Below are 14,603 nucleotides of genomic sequence, written 5' to 3'. Positions count from 1 at the left end.
CAAACACCCATACAATCCTATACTCATAAAACACACACACACATGGCAGCTACACATTCACATATACAAAACACAACACAGATATAGTCACACACAAATATGCACACCAGTGTTCATGCTCTCATGCACAATGATACATTCATGCATATAGTTTCACAAACATACTCATAAATAACCAGGCCCACTGCTCCAGATGTCACCATGGTTAAAATATACGAAAATATATTTGTAACTAAATATCAGAAATTCCATTTGAAAACATCAACAGAATGGTGCTTAAAAATAAAAACACACACACAGAGGCAGTCACATGAGTGAAGACATAGGCAAGATGAAAATACTTGCTATTCAATAACATACCACTGGGTGTACAGAAATACAAAAAACAGCTACACACACATGCTCACAAGGCATCTGCAAACAAGCGCACATACACACACATGCCTATCCACCTAGGCACTCTTCAAGGTCATGGATGCTCCCTAATCCCTACCTGTCTCCCCTACTTAATTGAGTACCACCCTTCTTTCTTCTTTTTTTAGCTCTCCTTCCATTTCAAGAAAATCCTCAATTCTTTCCTGTTCTAATCCCTTCGCACTCTCTGCTCCCTGAGCTCTTCACATGGCTGACCCTCTTGGATCCTTCAGACCTCAGGTTCAATACCACCTGTCCAGTGGGACCTTCCTCCACCACCACCTCATGTAGACTGATCACTTAATCCACCCACCATGCACCTTGTTTGAGTCCTAATAGGACTGAGTGCAACTTTGAAATTATACATATATTTGTGAGGCTGTTTATTATCCATTTCTCCCTCTAGATGGCAAGAACCACATCAACTTCACTCATCCTTCATATGCTGAGTCTAGAACAGTACCTGGCAAACCATGGTCACTCAATAGCTGTTGCATACACATTTGCTTGGAAGGAAACAAATAAATAATGCATTTTTAAACTGGTTACCTTGGGAAAATTTGGGAAACAGTACAGCTTATCCCACCCTAGAAGCAAATGGTCTGGGGCCTTTGTGTACCAGTACCTGACAGTCACTGATTGAGAGCTGTTTCTGGAACGTCCATCAGGTCTGCTGTTAAAACAGGCAGAGCAAATGCTCAGGGTTCTAGGAGGGAAAGACCCTAGGCACAGAGAAGCAGATCCTAGCAGTTCAAAGTCAGTAAGAGTACACTTAAAGACTGAAGTTGGAGTGGAGCACTAATAGTTTCCTCTAGATGAGAACCAACAGAGAGTAGGTCTCTGGGAAAGAGGACTTTTTTTATGGCTGTGAATGGATGAGTAAACAGGGGAAATAATTCTTTATCTGGTAACACTGGAGTGCCAAAGAAAATGGCAGTGTCCAGGCCAAACAAAGACACCATGGCTGATCTTAAGCTAAGAATGTCTCATGGCAAGTCAGTCCCAAGAGAGGAGAGATGACTACTGCTAAGATAAGACATTGCACACTTGGAAAGTCCCAGACCCTTTTGACTAGAAGACTCTCCAGCTGCAAGATGGGAAATTCTGTGGTTACGACAGTGTTTTGCAAACAACCCTAAGCCTTTGAAATGCATGTGCAAAGCAAAAGAGTCATTTGGGGATGGAAAATGTAACAGCCTCAGCTGATCTTTTTGAGACACATGATGTACTGCATAGTAAACCTCATGACAGGGAAGCAGGCAGCTGGATCTGCAGCCTCTTTGTTCCCTGTCCATTCCCATTCACCCCTTGCTCCCAACACTAGTGCTTATGCCAAGTATAAAGCCAGTTTTTCTAACACAAAGAGAAATCAAGTCACAGTCATCTTGCCATGGGGGACAGTCATCACCAGAGACAGAGACTATGTCACCTGCTCAGATGTCCCTGGGTTTGCAGCTGAACTATTCAAAATGCCAAACTTCTAATGAAATCATGAGCAGGGAGGGATGTTCACTTATGAAAGGTTTCTCTGCCCACAGTGACTCACCAGGTATAAGAGCAAGGCATTGAGGCATTATAATGAAACTCTCTTTTAAAAACACATGTAATTAACTCATAAAATCCAGTTCTGGAGGTGGAAGAGACTTTCTGGAGAACCAGCTATGAAATGAATGAAATTGGGGCCTCATGGCTGGATATCTCTGAACAATGACCCAGTTTCCACCACCAGTAATAATATCTGGCTCTTCCTGTAAAGGACTCTGTGTGCTCTAGATCAGTGGGTCTCCAAGTGTGGTGTCTGGACCAGCAGCATTGGTGTCAACATCCCCTGGGAACTGGCACAAATGCAAACTTGGCAGGCCAGATCAGACCTGCCTTAGTCAGTTCAGGCTGCTATAACAGAATATCATCAGAGACTGGATGGCTTAAACAATAGACATTTATTTCTCATAGTTCTGGAGACTTTGAAGACCAAAATCAAGGCACCAGCAGATCCTGTGTCTAGGGATGCTCTCTTCTGATTTGCACACGGCTTTCTTCTCACTGTGTCTACACAATGTAGAGAGCAGACAGAGAGGGAGAGAAGGTTCTCTTGCCTCTTCATTTAAGGGCACTAATCCCATTTTTGAGAGCTCCACTCATGACCTAGTGCTACTGCTAAGTCACTTCAGTTGTGTCCGACTCTTTGCAACCCTATGGACTGTATAGCCCCCCAGGCTCCTCTGTCCATGTCCCCATGGACAAGGCCTGGACAATTCTTCAGGCAAGAATACTGGAGAGAGTTGCCGTTTCCTCCTGCGGTGGATCTTCCCAACCCAGGGATCAAACCTGCATCTCTAGCATCTCCTGCATCGGCAGGCAGGTTCTTTACCACTAACACCACCTAAGTTCCACCTCATAAGATCATCCCGTGGCGAGATAGGATTTCAACACACAAATTTTGGCCTTAGGGGAGGGTCACAAATATTTAGTTCACAACCTCTACTGAGTCAGAAACTTTGAGAGCAGAGGCCAGCTACCCGTGTGATAAGAAACCTCCAGGAGGCTGTGTTGGGCACTCAACTTGGAGAAACACTGCACTAGATTAGCAAGCAGAGCTCTCCATTTTCCCCCTCCTTGTCCCTCCCTTCTGTACCAAATAATGCTGTTGCCTTGGGAGAACTAGGCAGTGAGATCTTGTCAAACTTCCAAGGATGTTGCCTTCAAAATGCTGTAAGTGAGTCAGATGAGTTTTGTTATAATGGAAAAGTATTGGCAACAGGTCTGGGGATAACAGCTGCCTCCCCAGACACACAGTTGAATGTCCCCTGGGCTGCATTTCTTCAACAAAGATTTCAGCCTTTTATTTTAATATTTTTTTTTATTTTTGGCCACACCACACAGCTTGCAGGATCTTTGTTCCCCAGTCAGATATTGAACCCATGCCCACTGTGCCCCCTGCAGTGGAAACATAGATTCTTAACCACTGGACAAGCCAGGGAAGTCCCAGATTTCAGCCTTTTGAAACTGATGAATTCCTTTCCTTCAACTGTCTGAAGTTCTTTACTTAGTGATAACTTTATTTTAAATAATTAATATAGCATAACAAACACATAAAAGTGTGCAGAGATCACAAATAAAAAGCTTCCATAAACCCATGGAGTCACCACCAGATCAAGAAACAGACTAGAACCAACATCTCTACAGCTTGCTGCTGCAGCTAAGTCGCTTCAGCTGTGTCCGAGTCTGTGCGACCCCATAGACGGCAGCCCACCAGGCTCCCCCATCCCTGGGACTCTCCAGGCAAGAACACTGGAGTGGGTTGCCATTTCCTTCTCCAATGCATGAAAGTGAAAAGTGAAAGTGAAGTTGCTCTGTCATGTCCAACTCTTAGGGATCCCATGGACTGCAGCCTACCAGGCTCCTCCTTCCATGGGATTTTCCAGGCAAGAGTACTGGAGTGGGGTGCCATTGCCTTCTCTGTCTACAGCTTAATCACTTTTACATCTTTGCCATCAATTAGTTTTACCTTTTTTATGCTAACCTTTGTGTCTGCCTTTTCTCATTCATCATTACAACTGAGAGATTAATTGAATCTACTAAGAGTATAAGTTTAAAATACTCCACATCTTCGCCAATACTTGGTAGCTGTCTGTCTTTCTCATTTCAGCCATTCTGGCAGTAGTGTGGAGATATGGTGATTTCAATTTGCATTTTGCCATTGACAAATTAGCATCTTTTCATACAATTATTGGCTACTTAGATATCCTCTCTTGTAAAAAGTTTGTTCAAATTTTATGTTCAAGCTCTATTTCCTCTTGGGTTGTCAATTTATTTTCTTATTGATTTCTAGAAGCACTTTCTATATTCTGGCTTAGAGTCCATTGTTGAATCCGTGTATTTTAAATATCTTTTACACTGTTGCTTGCATTTTCACTCTTTTGATGGTGTATTTTGATAAACATAAGTCTGACTGTAATGAAGATCAATTTAAAAAAAAATTTTATGGACAGTGTTCTATCTTCCTTAAGAAATGTGAACTTACTACTAGTCATGAAAATATTCTCAAATTTGTCTTTATAAAGTTTTATCATTTTTGCATTTAGAACTATAATGCATATGAAATTGATTTTTGTGTATAATGTGAGATAGAGTACCAGGTTCATTTTTTTTCCATATGAATATCCAATATAATTTATTGAAGGTCATCCTTTCCACATTACAATGCAGTGTCACCATTGTCATGAATCAAGTGGACATATATGTTTGAATCTGTTTATAGATCTCTATTTGTTCTCCATTTTGTCTTGTCCCAATACCATACTGTCTTAGTTACCGTAGCATTAAAATAAATCTTCATGTTGAGAGTATAAGTCTTCCAACTTTGTTTGATTGCCAATTATTTAACTTGGGAATGCTGGACCCTTTATATTTCCAAATAAATGTTGGAATTAGCTTGTTAATTCTGCATACACACATTCTCACATGCACACATATTCCATGCAGACGTACCCAAAAAACCCACTAAGATTATGAGTGAAATTGCATTAAACCCATAGACAGTTTTTTTAATTTATGTCTTTACACCACTGAATCTTCCAGTGTTCAAGCATGTTAAGTCACTTAGGTTATTTACTTCTTTCATTTTTCTGAACCATGTTTTATTGTTTTCTATGGGTAGGTATTGTAAATCTTTTGACCTATACTTGGATATTTGAGAGGTCTGATGACATTGTAAACATTGTAAACACTTTAATTTTTTACTTTTCTGTTTGTTCATAGTGATAGAAACATAATTGGTTTTTACTATTAACTTTTTATTCAGAGGTCATGCAAAATCTAATTAGTAAATATTATAGTATCTCTGTATAGTATTTTGATTTTTCTACATGTATCAATACATCTATGTCATTTACATATAATGATAGTTTCCTTTTTTTCCACTAAATCTTTATTCCTCCTATTTCTTTTACCTGACTTACTGCTTTGGATAGGAACTCCAGCACAATTTTGTCTAGATATGGCAATAGTGGCCATCCTCAGCTCATTACCAATTGAAGGGACAAAACTTTCAACGTACCACTATCAAATATTATGTGATATATGCTGTAAGAATTTTTATAGCTATTATTTATCAGGTTTTGTGAATTTCCTTTTGTTCTTAGATTGCTGAGAGTTTTTATAATGATCAAGTATTGAATTTTTCAAATGCTTTCACTGCATCTATTGAGATGATCAAAATTTTTTTCTCTTTTATGTCATCAGTGTGATAAATAACATAATTGTTTTTTAATGTTAAATCTACTTGTATTCTTAAAACAAATACAACTTTATCTAGATATAAGGTCTTTATATACGACTTGATTTAATTTGCCAATATTTTGTTTAGGATTTTTATACCCATACAGAATGATTTTTTTATAGCTTCCCCTTTGCATAATGTTCTTGTCAGGTTTTACTGATCTTATAGTATCTATATTTTTCTGTTTATAATTTTTGCAAGTATTTGTATTATAGTGATATTATTTCTTCCATAAGTAGTTTTAAGTTTATTGGTAAACTAATTAGCACTTGAAGATTTTGTGTGTGTTGGAAGATTTTAAATTGCAATTTAAATATCTTTATTTACATGTGACTACTCAGATAGTCTCTCCTTGGTCAACTTTGATTATTTATGTCATTCTTGAAATTTTCATATTTCTTCCCCATTTAAAAATATATACTAGCATAAAGTTGTGTGTTTTATTCTCTATATCTGTATGATCCATAGTAATATCCTCTTTCCCACTATAAAATCATGATTTGCACCTTCTAATTCTTGTCTAATTAGCCTTGCTGGAGATTTATCTATTTTATTAGTCTTTCAGAGAATCAATTTTGGAGTTTTTTCCTATTGTATATTTGTTTTCTAATTTATTATTTTTTAATTATTTTCTCTATTGCACATTCCTGGGGTTTAATTTTTTTTCTAACCTTTGATATGGAAACTAAAATCATGAACTTCTAAATTTTCCTCTTTCTCTTATGTAGATATAGGACTATAAATTTCCTTCTACCACAGCTTTAGGTATATTCCCCATGGTTTTATATATCTTATTTTTACTATCATTCATTCCAGAATAATATATAATTTCCACTATAATTTGTTCTTTCATTCACAGATTTTTTAGAAATCAATTGTTTAATTCCTAAGTATTTGAGCATTTCTCATTTTCATTTTGTTACTTATTTCTAGTTCAATTTCACTCTGGTCAGAGGACATGTGCTCCATAGTTTTAGTGCTTTAAATTTGATGAAATTTGATTTTGTCCCAATATACAATGAACTTTACCAAATAGTCCATGTGTGATGTTAGAAAGCATTCTATTCATATTCAATTATTATTTAATCAAGTCAATTAGGTCTAGTCAGTTAAGAAAACTAGGCTAGCTTATGTAAATTAGGATATGTATATTAACCACATCTTCTTCATCATTATAGGTATACCTCTTAGGTATCACAGGTTTAGCAAAGTGAATATCAAAATAAAGCAAGTCTCACCAACTTTTTGGTTTCCCATTGCATATAAAAAGTATGCTTTAAAAAGAGTTATGCCTTTCCTATACACTAATAATGAGAAAGTAGAAAAAGAAATTAAGGAAACAATTCCATTCACCATTGCAATGAAAAGAATAAAATACTTAGGAATATATCTACCTAAAGAAACTAAAGACCTATACATAGAAAACTGTAAAACACTGGTGAAAGAAATCAAGGATGACACTAATAGATGGAGAAATATACCATGTTCATGGATTGGAAGAATCAATATAGTGAACATGAGTATACTACCCAAAGCAATCTACAGATTCAATGCAATCCCTATCAAGCTACCAGTGGTATTTTTCAGAGCTAGAACAAATAATTTCACAATTTGTATGGAAATACAAAAAACCTCGAATAGCCAAAGCAATCTTGAGAAAGAAGAATGGAACTGGAGGAATCAACCTGCCTGACTTCAGGCTCTACTACAAAGCCACAGTCATCAAGACAGTATGGTACTGGCACAAAGACAGAAATATAGATCAATGGAACAAAATAGAAAGCCCAGAGATAAATCCACACACATATGGACACCTTATCTTCAACAAAGGAGGCAAGAATATACAATGGAGTAAAGACAATCTTTTTAACAAGTGGTGCTGGGAAAACTGGTCAACCACTTGTAAAAGAATGAAACTAGATCACTTTCTAACACCACACACAAAAATAAACTCCAAATGGATTAAAGATCTAAACATAAGACCAGAAACTATAAAGCTCCTAGAGGAGAACATAGGCAAAACACTCTCCGACATAAATCACAACAGGATCCTCTATGAGCCACCTCCCAGAATACTGGAAATAAAAGCAAAAATAAACAAATGGGATCTAATTAAAATTAAAAGCTTCTGCACAACAAAGGAAACTACAAGCAAGGTGAAAAGACAGCCTTCGGAATGGGAGAAAATAATAGCAAATGAAACAACTGACAAACAACTAATCTCAAAAATATACAAGCAACTCATGCAGCTCAATTCCAGAAAAATAAATGATCCAATCAAAAAAATGGGCCAAAGAACTAAGTAGACATTTCTCCAAAAAAGACATACAGATGGCTAACAAACACATGAAAAGATGCTCAACATCACTCATTATCAGAGAAATGCAAATCAAGACCACAATGAAGTACCATTTCACACCAATCAGAATGGCTGTGATCCAAAAGTCTACAAGCAATAAATGCTGGAGAGGGTGTGGAGAAAAGGGAACCCTCTTACACTGTCGGTGGGAATGCAAACTAGTACAGCCGCTATGGAGAACAGTGTGGAGATTCCTTAAAAAACTGGAAATAGAACTGCCTTCTGACCCAGTAATCCCACTTCTGGGCATACACACCAAGGAAACCAGAACTGAAAGAGACACATGTACCCCAATGTTCATCGCAGCATTGTTTGTAATAGCCAGGATATGGAAGCAACCTAGATGTCCATCAGCAGATGAATGGATAAGAAAGCTATGGTACATATACACAATGGAGTATTAATCAGCCATTAAAAAGAATACATTTGAATCAGTTCTAACGAGGTGGATGAAACTGGAGCCCATTATACAGAGTGAAGTAAGCCAGAAAGAAAAACACCAATACAGTATACTAACACATATATATGGAATTTAGAAAGATGGTAATGATAACCCTGTATGTGAGACAGCAAAAGAGACACAGATGTATAGAACAGTCTTTTGGACTCTGTGGGAGAGGGAGAGGGTGGGATGATTTGGGAGAATGGCATTGAAACATGTATAATATCATGTAAGAAACAAATCACCAGTCTAGGTTCGATGCAGGATACAGGATGCTTGGGGCTGGTGCACTGGGATGACCCAGAGAGATGGTATGGGAAGGGAGGTGGGAGGGGGGGTTCAGGATTGGGAACTCATGTACACCCATGGTGGATTCATGTTGATGTATGGCAAAACCAATACAGTATTGTAAAGTAAAATAAAGTTAAAAAAAAAAAGTTATGCTTGCACTTAACTGTGGTCTCTTACATGTACAATAGTGTTATGCCTAAAAAAAACGGTGCACATACATTATTTTAAAAAAATTTTTTTTGCTAAAAAATGCTAACCATTATCTGAGCCTCCAGTAGGTTATAATCATTTTGCTGATGGAGTGTCTTGCCTCAGTGGTGATGTCTGTTGACTGATGAGGGTGATGGTTGCTGAAAGTTGGGGTGGCTGAGGCAATTTCTTAAAATAAGACAGTAATGTTCATGGCACCTCCAAAATTATTACAATAGTAACATCAAAGATCACTGATCACAGTGCACCATAACAAACATAATAATTTTTAAAAGTTCAAAATATTGTGAAAATTAGCAATTCTTACAATAGTAGATTCAGATGATGGTTAGCATCTTTTAGCAAAAGTATATATATATATATATATATGTATGTATATAATAAGGCATGTAATTGGTTTTTTTAGACATAATACTACTGCACACATAAGAGCTTTCCGATGGCTCAGAGGGTGAAGACTCCGCCTGTAATGCAGGAGACACAGGAGATGTGGGTTTGATTCCTAGGTCCAGAAGATCCCCTGGAGAAGGAAATAGCAACCCACTCCAGTATTCTTGCCTGAAAAATCCCATGGACAGAGGAGCCTAACAGGCTACAGTCCAAACAGTCACAGAGTGGGACATGACTGAGCAACTAACCGTGAAACAAATCCACAAAGGGAGAAAATACTGTAGGAAAAAGGGTGCCAACAGACTTGCTTGATGCAGGATTGTCACAATCCAGGATTTTTCCATTTGAAAAAATGTAACATCTGCCAAGTGCAATAAAGTGAAACACAACAGAACGAGGTATGCCTATAACAGAATTTTTTTCTGTTTTTTCTCTCAATTCTGAGAAAACTATATTAAAGTCACTCACTATGATTATGGTTGTATCTGTTTTAAATATCTTGAAATTATATTAGTTAAGCAAATATAACTTAAAATTGTTACATCATCCTAATGATTTGACCCTTCCATCCTTAGGCAATGTCTGTCTTAAGATCTCGTAGCACTACTTTTCTTAAAGTAGGTTTTGTCTTATATAAGGATAACGATTTTAGCTAATTTTTGGTTCGTTATTGCACTTTCTTTTCAAAGCTTGTGTGTCTTCATATTTGAAGCAAATACTTTATAAGCTGCATATGCTTTTATTTTAAAATTTTCCCTTTTAATTGCAGAATTTATGCCATACACATTTAATAGAATTACTGATATACTTTGACCTAACTCCAACACTTTACAGTTTTCCCATCTATCTTACGTTCACTTGTCTCTCCTTTCGTGCCTTCTTTGGGACTAATCTAGTATTTTGTATTATCCCATTTTCCCCTCAATTGCATTTTTAGCTAAACTTTCCTTTACTCTTCTTTTAGAAGTTATCCTAGAGATTATAACATCTTTGAATTATTCATTTTATTGAAGTTACTACTTTTATCTCTTCCCAGGTATTATGAGAACCTTAGAATACAATAATTCTATGTATCTCTCTATTTCCCTTCTGCTTTAATGTTGCAGTGACAAAACACTTTTGCCATTTATTTTATAGTCAATATTTATTTAGATGAGCCCACATATCTCCTCCTCCTGGTGTTCTTCATTCTTTCATAATTTCCATGATTTTGTCTAGAAGTATTTAACCTACTGCCTAAAGAAAGTCCTTTAGCATTTCCTTTAGTTCATACTGATACAAATTATATTAAGTTCTGTTCATGTGAAAATATATTTATTTCTCCTTTGAGTTTAAATAATATTTTTCTGTATATAGAATTTTACGTTGGCAGTTATTTTCTTTACTATAAGAAAGTCATTTTTCCTTGTTTCCTGCTTGCATAACTTCTAAGAAATCAGTTCTAAGTATTATTTTTGTATCTTTGAAGGCAATATGCCTTTTTCTCCTTGGATTGCTTTTACAATTTTCTTTTCTCTTCAGTTTTTATTTTCATCAGTTTCACTGTGATGCACCAAGTGTGGTTTTCTTTGGGTTCACTTTCTTGGTTAATTACATAATGTCTTTCATTGCATTTGGAAATTTTTTGGCTATTAATCACTTAAATGTTGCTTCTGCTCCATTTTGTCTTCTTTGATCTTCTGTAATTCCAACTAAACATATGTATTCACCATGTCTCATATGACTCATACGTCTCTGTATTTTTCATCTTTGATAAATTAATAATTCTGAGATTCATTTTAACCTTTGAAAAAATTCACAGATATTCATAGTCTCACACAGTATTGTTTTCTCTTAATGAAGTTTGTGTAAAATGTAGATCCAATGTTGATTAGTTAATGGTTACTCAATAAATATTAAGTCCCTTTACCTTTTTTCACTGGTATCCTATTGCTCAATAATGCTGATGACAGTGGTATTTATCCTTTATAAAGATTTTCCAAGAGAGAAGCAGGATTTTACATCTTTGACATATATTATTTCAATTTCTTTATGTTGGTCCTGTGAGCTACCATTCTAACATTCATTCTAGAAATGAAGAGACTGAGGCATTAAGAGATAAAAGAACTTGATAAGCTGGGAGATTCTGGCTCAGGGTCAATCATGAGGTTTCAGTCACACTGTCATCCCAACCCCATCACCTAAAAAAATAAATTTGAATTGCTCCCCAAAAATTCAGTTGAACCACATGAAACTGAAGGTATATGACCATTTTGACCTATGAAAATGTCACTTTCATATGGTTTCAGCCTAATATATGCTTCCCAGAATAAGTTCTGTGACTAAAATGGTGCAAAAAAAAAAAAAAGCACAAGAGAGGGGATTTCAATCCTACTAAAGCAAAAGCTTTTTTTTTTTCTTTTTTAATTTCTATCCATCTCCTTGATGTGGTAAGAGCCATGGGGGCAAGGCCAGAACTCAAGAAAGCAACATCTGGACGGAGCAGGAGGGATCAATTTTTCTGTGGTCTTATAATAAATTAGCAAATGGAGCTTCAAGAGTCTGGGATTGAAAAGACTCCTCTTCCTCAGTCCTTATGCCCCCTGCTTGCTCCCCTCCCCTTCTCTCTCCAGCATTCTGTGCCAATCCACCTCTTCAGAGTCTGGTTCGAGTCCTCTTGGGACTTGGAAGAGTCATGTTATATTGTCTGGAATTCCCCAGAAATTCTTTCTGGTTTTCATAATATCTTCATTTTATAACCAGCCTTGTGGCTATTTCAGGATTCATGAGAGAGTGACTGAAGAGCCCTTAATTTGAGGAAATGGACCCTCATTAAGACAGTCCACACTCAAAAGAAGTCCCCCAAAGTTGAAGCCACATTGGAACTGGGAATAACCCAAATATCCACAATAGGGGAGAAGTTAAGGGCTTCCCTGGTTGCTAAGCTCATAAAGAATCTGCCTGCAATGCAGGAGACCCCAGTTAGATTCCTGAATAGGGAAGATACCCTGGAGAAAGATAGACTACCCACCCCAGTATTCTTGGACTTCCCTGGTGGCTCAGAGGGTAAAGATTCCACCTGCAACGTGAGAGACCTGGGTTCGATCCCTGGGTTGGGAAAATCTCCTGAAGGAGCGCATGGCAACCCACTCCATTACTCTTGCTTGGAGAATCCCCATGGACAAAGGAGCCTGGTGGGCTACAGTTTGTGGGGTCACAAAGAGTCAGACACGACTGAGTGACTAAGTGCAACACAGCACAAGAGAGAAGTGAAGTAAACTGTTAGCTTCATCGTGTGGTGTTATACAGCATTTAAAGAAGTGAGAAAGAACTCCAAAACAAAAAAGTACATTGCAGGTCTATATGCAAAGTGGATTGTGTGTGTGTGTGTGTGTGTGTGTGTGTGTGTGTGTGTGCGTGTGTGTAAATGAATAGAAAGTGTCTGGAGGAGAAATATTAAAATGATGACAATGGTCATTTCTGGGCAGAAAAGTCAATGGGGAAGAAAGTCAAGGGGGACTTTGAAAGTAACTATAAAGTTCGTGAGATTATATTTATGTTTCCTAGTGCAATAAAAAATAAACCATTCATAAAGTCATAAAATATTATTTGCAATAGGCTTATGCCTAATGTTAAAAACTAACCTAATTTGATTTCTCCAAAAGCAGACATTGAGATAAGGATTCAGGTGCAACTGTTTTACTTGGGAATTGATTCTAGAAATTACCAGTAAAAGAGGGAAGAAGTGATCCCACCATGGGCAACCACAGTGTAATCTGCTGGGGGCCACGTGCTGAAGAGCATCTCACCTGAGGGTTAGGATGATGGGGTATTTGTACACCAAATTCCATCACTCTCTGTTAAAGGATGCTTCTGAGGAACATTAATTCCCTGGCACTTCTGACACAGCTGGACAAGTGAACCATCACAGATAGAGAAAAGCCTTATGTAAAGAAATGAGGGGGCTGGCAGTTGGAAGTCAGGCTGGCACGCATGTAAGTGGTAAGAACCAGGGAATTTGAACAAGAAGCCAACAACATCTACAAGAGCTATAGCTATATCCCCTGTTCAGGCAGCCTCTGAGGTTCTCTGGATATCTGAGGTGTGTGTTACCTTTCAAAGGAGAGGCACCTCTCAGAGAAGTTCCCAACAGTGCTCATAGCTAGAGCTTCACATGACTCACATTTCTGCCTAGGAAAACTCAGCCAGCCCATCTCCCAGACTTTCACGGAAAGCCACACAGGCTCAGCTTCCCCTCCAGGAAAGAACATTCTCTCATCTTCAGGCATTGGCAACAGATGAGTTTAATGGCAAAACCAATAAACACCAAGCATCACTTTCTACAGGACTCAGCCATCCAAGGGACCATATAAGATGGTGATTAGAAACCTAGATTCAAACCAAACTTTTCCTATGTGTATAACACACACAGGTCCCTCCCTCTTTAAGCGTCAGCTATAAAATTTGAAAAATGGGAAGGTCTACCCCAGTGGCATGCTGCAATTCACGGGGTCGCGAAGAGTCAGACACGACTGAGCGACTAAACTGAACTGAACTGAACCCCATAGGCTCCTGTAATATGCGCATACCTTTTCAGAAAGCACCCATGAAGCCCTGAGCACAATCCTTGGCACAGAGTTAATACTCAACAAATGCAGCAGGTCCAGAAAGTAGAATTTCAAAAATTAATTTCACACCTGCTGTTTTCTTAACTTTGCTCTGGGAACCATGAGAAAGAAAAAGAGGAAACCTCATGTCTCCTTGAGCAGCAGTAATATGTCCTCATGAATCACGAGGTTATGAGTCTTCAGACAGGAAATTGAGTCCCTGGGGACTTGGAGAGTCTGCGCCAGGAATGCAGAGGTGGAGCCCGAAGGAGAAAACTGCTTGGAAGAGGGGACAGTCTGTGGCTATAACTTCAGGCAGCAGGAAAACATCCTCCTAGCCCCTCACATCCTGGTCCCACTAATATGAGTGCAGCAAACCCGTTTCTATTGACCAGCCTTGCTCTGATTTAAATTTCAAACAACCCACGGTTTTATTCCACCCCCGTCCCCACCCCCCACACCCGTTCACCCCCCCACCCCCACCCCGCACCATCTCTGAGAACTAACCATTTATGGATTTTACAGGCCTCGGAGCCCTCGGCTCAACACACTTGATTTGCACAATCTTTGCATAAGGAAAAAGGCAGTCGATGCAAACTGAATTAATTGTAATTGACCATAATATGCTTA

Source organism: Ovis aries, chromosome 13 (assembly GCF_016772045.2).
Source record: "Ovis aries strain OAR_USU_Benz2616 breed Rambouillet chromosome 13, ARS-UI_Ramb_v3.0, whole genome shotgun sequence".
In the NCBI taxonomy this organism is placed as follows: domain Eukaryota; kingdom Metazoa; phylum Chordata; class Mammalia; order Artiodactyla; family Bovidae; genus Ovis; species Ovis aries.
Note: the sequence above shows the minus strand (reverse complement) of the source record.